The sequence below is a fragment of the Neltuma alba genome, unplaced genomic scaffold (genome assembly GCF_004799145.2).
Source record: "Neltuma alba isolate B1F8T4 unplaced genomic scaffold, ASM479914v2 tig00006898_pilon, whole genome shotgun sequence".
Lineage (NCBI taxonomy): Eukaryota > Viridiplantae > Streptophyta > Magnoliopsida > Fabales > Fabaceae > Neltuma > Neltuma alba.
In genome coordinates, this window is record NW_021634613.1 from 25,190 (window position 1) to 31,189 (window position 6,000).

General features: G+C 35.3%; 1 pseudogene; it reads right to left on the reverse strand.

Moving 5' to 3' along the window:
- Window positions 1-1,664: 1,664 nt before the first annotated feature.
- LOC114751396 (uncharacterized) lies at window positions 1,665-5,994 on the reverse strand (annotated as a pseudogene).
- Window positions 5,995-6,000: the final 6 nt, after the last annotated feature.

Below are 6,000 nucleotides of genomic sequence, written 5' to 3' on the forward strand. Positions count from 1 at the left end.
AAGCCATCAGCTTCTGTCACGGAATATGAATATATCAGATCACCACCAAGGCACCCTTATTACAGTCGTATGGAATACTACAGTGGAGACCCAAGTTGCAATGCAAACATCACATCTATATTTAGTGATGAAATCCAAATGCATGTCGGAGATTTAAGCTTCAGATCATCAAGAACTGCTGTGCTGTAAAAGATGACTCTTTTTTTAGTTCAGATGCCTTTGAAAGCAGATATTCGTAAAACGGTAGAACTTGATGGAGGAAAAATGGAGATGTTTGGGTACACATGTAAGAATGGAGAAGAATTAGATTCTTAATTCTTATCTTACAGAGAGATTCTGAATTCCTTTCGTGAAAGCACAAGGCACGTTAGCTAGTATTTCATATGCAGAAGCATATTGACATGTGCAAAGCCTTTGTTTTCAACAAAATTGACCCAAGTAGATCTCTGTCTTCCTTATTCGACAACTAATCTTCCCTGAACTCAATGGTCATATGGCCAAAATAATAAGCATGCTGGATAGGCGTGAGTATATGGAAACTAACATAATACTCCAATCTTAATTATAATACCTCGTTTATAGTTTATAATCAGGACTAGAGGTAATATATTATTTCTGAAATTCTCACTCTTATTTAGTTTGTCAATCTAAAGATAGGTAATAACAGGTCTGTGCCCGCACAGTCATGCTCCGCTAGAGTGATTTGTACGTGCATGTTACCCCAATATATAGAAGAGAGTAACAGACATGGCGAAAAAAGAAGAGTCACAGAGATCTCTAAAACACTTGCAAAGGGCACACAACACAATTACTAACTTCGATCCAACACCTAACTTGTATATAAATATTAAGAAAATTAGTTAGTTATTTATAAAAAAAAATTGTGTATTGATTTTTTAAAGTATTCTTATAGTCATTTACACTGAAAACTACTATCTTTGACCCTAATTATAAGACTTTGTTTGCAAACTTATAATTAGGACCAGAGGTAGTATCTCTTAGTGATTACCTTTTATTATGTGTAAAGGAAGTTTGGGAATAGAATTATAAATTTGAAAAATAAAATAAATTAAAATAATATATTTTGGACACCAAAAAAAAAAAACCCTTCTACAAGGCACTACTTATATTTAAGATGCAAGTTAGTACTGTCCTGGCCTTTAATATAAGGCATAATTAGCTAATTTGAGTAAATTAATAATGTTAATTAAATTAGTTAATATGATATGTTCTTATTTAAAACATCCTAATCATCTTTCTTAATTCCTTTCCTCCCTTTCCTACTTGATTATTGTTATAAAAATATTAATAAAGCTAATTTGGAACAAAATTGATAAAAATAAAAAAAAAGTCTTATATATGGAACTACCGTCATTAAGAACCGGACGAGTATCATCTAATGCTACCCACATGCCTCCAAATTAGAGCGAACCAGACACGCTTATCAGTTTATACCGGTCTACTACGCAAAGTCTTAAATAGAGGCAGATGTTTGATGGCTTCACAAAGTCCGACTCATGTATTGGTGATATCGCATGGTTGAAAGCACACGGTCTGTAGCATTCAGGTGGATCGGTGTTAACTGGAGCATCTAACCATGTCTCGGAAGTTTAATAATAGCAAGATAGTAAAGTAAATAAATGCTGCACAATTGAGATACCCACTTGATAACGAATAATTTATGGGCTGTATCATTTCATACATGTGCTCCGGATAGTACAAAAATTCTCGCTGAGAGGGAACTCATTATGGAAAATCCTCCCAGCAAGGTTCACAAACAAGCTGACTCATGGAACGTTTTAAGAGGCCAAAATTTGAAAAGCCCAAGTCCCAACCCAATTAAATTACAACTATCTTTGCACCCATGGGGGGAATAAATAAATCATCTACTTCAACTATTAGGCTATTATATAATATGCGTAGACAACACTTTTTTTCCCTTTACATAGAGAATTACCTCTCATCAAAATTCGAACTAGTTCTCATCATCATCACTACTTATTTCAGATGCATCATCCCCTTCCTCTTCAAAAGAATCCTCGTTGTCCTCATCTTCGCTTTCTTCCATTTGAGGATCTCGCACTGAACGAGTTGTATCTTGAGAAGCTTTGTTAATCTGAAGGAATTTTAAACATGGCCATTAGACCCCAATAGCTTTAACAGTGAGACCAAATAAATTGAGGGATGTGATTAAACCTGTGTTGTCACCAATTGCAGACGACCTGATAATTGTAACAAAGTCTCAACTGCAGATCCTCTAGAGCGAGCCATCTGTAAGGTGAAATACGCTATTTCATTTTCTCAAGAGTTATTAAATTTTCTCTTTTCTTTCCGATTGTAACACCAGCCTCACGAATTCAAGTCGTGACAGCAGATATAAAGCATTTAAATGAGAAAGCAAACTAGAAATGTAATATCTGCAGCAATACCTTGGTCAAGGCATCAAGCATATTTGTCACATTTTCCTGAGAGATTAAGTAGTGACCATGAATCACTAATATGCTATATATCCACGGAAGAGCGTACTTGCCAGTAGATGACCTGCCCAAGACATTATTATTCACATCAATTTTATCAAGCGCATTGGTCGAACCATTTAGGGAAGAAAATTATTGGTTAATGCATTAATTACTATATAACATTTAAGTGTACAGAAGGGCAAAATAGGGGGGGGGAGTATTAAATGATCTAAATATTATTAAACCGGACTTATATTTTGGACCAAGTAAAGCTGGGAAAAAAGGACTGATATTGCGGACCTGAGGAGCACGTTGTGCAAACCAAAATAGAAATGAAACAAAAACCAAAATAGGAATAAAAAACCTGCATTTCCTCCGATGTAAAATACCTCACTAAAAGATAGAAAAGAAAGATATCAAACCTTGATCGCCAAACAGCCAGCAAAACTTCCAGGAGCTTACATGCTTCAGATGGCTCCATGGTCAAGACGGTTGCTCTTATCTGATAAATAAATCGATTCAGGAGCATAAACAAATACATGTGGTGCAACTTAAAAAATGAAAGTATAATATAGATTATGACGACAATTGGATCATAATTCATAAGTAAAAGAAAAACAAACGACAATGACTCAGCTAAAGAAAACAAACCTTTCTCATTGGAAGATTAGCATCAAGATCAACACGCTTCAACAATGAAGAATTAAATTTGATATTTGATTCAAGATCATTTTCATCATCAAGCATCCTAAGAGATCTCATCTGTTCCTCCATGCAGATCACATCAGTCTCGTCCTGGGCCATCTCATCTGCACAGATTGATAAAATCAACATGCAAAGTCAAGAAGTGCCATTCAATCTTTCAGTATCAGAAGATAAAGGCTTAGGACAACAAAAACGGATTCATATACGAGGGAGGAAACAAAAATCCATAGCAAAACCTGCATCAGTGATGAAGGAAAATATGAAAATTACAGTTCATTAAATTGTTGTTTAATTTCTTGCTTTGCAGAAAATATAGAAGTACGATAAACAGATGAATGTTTATAATCATGTTGTCAAGAATCAAGATAGCTATTTAGACAGTAAACTCCAAAGATCTTAAGATTACCTACCCCTAAAACCATCCTGAGCCTATGTGGTACGAAAAATGGCAAGGACCAGGCTATCCTCCCCGACCCTGGAAGATTGCATGCATAAATTTACCTTTTTGAATCCTAGAATTGCATGCATAAATTTACCTTTTGAATACTGGAGTGCCGCTTTCTAGCTCAAATTAACCCTCTATGATTATAGTTGTTGATTTTCTTTTCTTTTTATTGTGTGTTGACCATTGTTTTTCTTGAATGATTGCTCGATAGACTTGATTATTGAACGTGTCTAGGTTTAACTGATTATTGTAAGCCCTTTATCTAGTGAATTGTGCCTTTTATGAGGGGTGCCTTGTTTAATGTATAAATATTATCACTTCAGTAACTAAAGGTTGTTTTATTTTTTTGGCCAGAACTAAAGGTGTTTAGACGTGAAATTTTGCGACTTTTGTAACCCATAACTCATTTTATTGAAGTATGATGAGGTTTGTATGGCTTTACACTTACATAAGAATTCTATGTAATTTATACAAATTTTTTGCCATAAAAGGGAGCATTTTAGAATTCAATCTTTTAACCCCTCATTGATCCTACATAAAATTTTGATCTTGATAACCTTGTTTCCAGTAAAGATAATTGCCAAGAGCCACGTCCAAAACAAGAGCTTAATCAGCAAAGGTCCATGAATAGTTTAATTATAAACTCTACCATGTTCACATAGTTGATCTATTACCCAACTACTTCATTCGACAATAAAGATGATAGATCTTTGCAGTACCTTCAATCTCCATAGATACAGATTCACTACTTCTAACCAAACCATCCATAACTTCCTTGCCTGAAGAGTCTTGAAATTCTTGCTCTTGCACATGAGAATCAAAAAGCTTAGGAATTGGGAGCAGAGCATCCTCTGCATTAGCACGGTCTAGCGCAGTAACTGTCAAATGCAAGACCAAAAGTTAACATAATTGAAAATAACATCAACAAAGACCAACAAAATTTATAGGCTAGATACTATATACTAATTAAAAGGATCAAATGACAAGATTATGATCACCAAAGCAAGCATATCATAAGGCAAATTAATGAGAAGTTCTCATTCGTGAGAACAAGGGAAATGCTAGTGACAGTTCTGTAAAGACAATAAATTGTCACCTTTTTTTACATCTTTTGCCTTCTTAGGCTTTGCGAGGGACTTGTTCAACCGAAGAAGAACACCATCATCAGAGAAATTCAATTTTATGTCTGAGCCAGAGTGCACTGAAATTTTTGAAACGATGGTTTTACAAGCAACCCATGAACAAGTAAAATCTGCCCAGAGGTAGGATTGTGGATGCCTTCTAACTTTGCAGCATATATTGCTGGCAATGCACCCATGTAATTTCTGGAAGATATCTCTTCCAAAGATAATGATATTTTAATGGGCTTCACATTGCGTAGTTCCTCAATATTATTTCCAAACCAAACATAACAATCACCAACTTCTGAGATAGCCAAAACAGATACTCCAACATTGTCAAGCTCCCTGCTAGGAGTGCACCTGCTATCAAGAAAAACAGCAGGATGATCCATTGCAAGAACACAACTAACTGACTTCTTTTTTGCCCCATCAATCCTCCAGACAGCAACATATCTTTCCCCAACAGCAGAGGATAGAATATACTGCCCATCTTCAGTGAAGGCAAGACACCGAACAGATCCCTATTAATTTATTTAAAAGTCAGACAATGCTCACAAAGACAACAAAGAAAATCAATGCTTATCTTCAGGGACAAATGCAAAGGGGAATAACACAGTATACTATACACAAACACACACACGACACTCACAGGATGGCCAAAGAACTTCTGTATCTTCTTGTGATCAGAACAATTAAAATTTTTAGTTGTGCTGCTGCAGTAGCTATTGTCTTCCCATCTGATGCAAGTGAATCAAATAAAGCAGAAAATTCAGAAGGGGAAAAAAATGTCAGAATTTTGCAGGTTAATGTAAATAATGATTTGTAGAAGACTTTGAGTGAGTACAACTCAGGAAGTATTGTTTAGAGTTTAGCATGGACCATTTAACAACCATAGAGCTAAAGGCATGGTTGGTTTTCATTCTATTTAAAACAACTATGCAACTAACTTGAGAGTAGATGTCTCGTTACAAAATGCTGATTGAATCAGGATACATAAAACCTAAGTTTCCTAGTTAGTAGTTATGGCCCCTTGCAATGTACCAGAAGCTCCACTGTTTCCCGGGAAATCTAAAAGACTTAAACCCTAATTCAGATTGTGCCCTTAGTAAAATAAAATAAAAGTGTCAACTTCATTTCCTACGACCAAAAACTAAGAGTCCTGCAAAAGCTGTGAAGCATACATACCTGAAGAAACAGACATACAGGATATTGCCTTTGTAGAAGCTTTGAATTTTTCCAACAGGTTTCCTGTCTTACAATCAATCTTGCA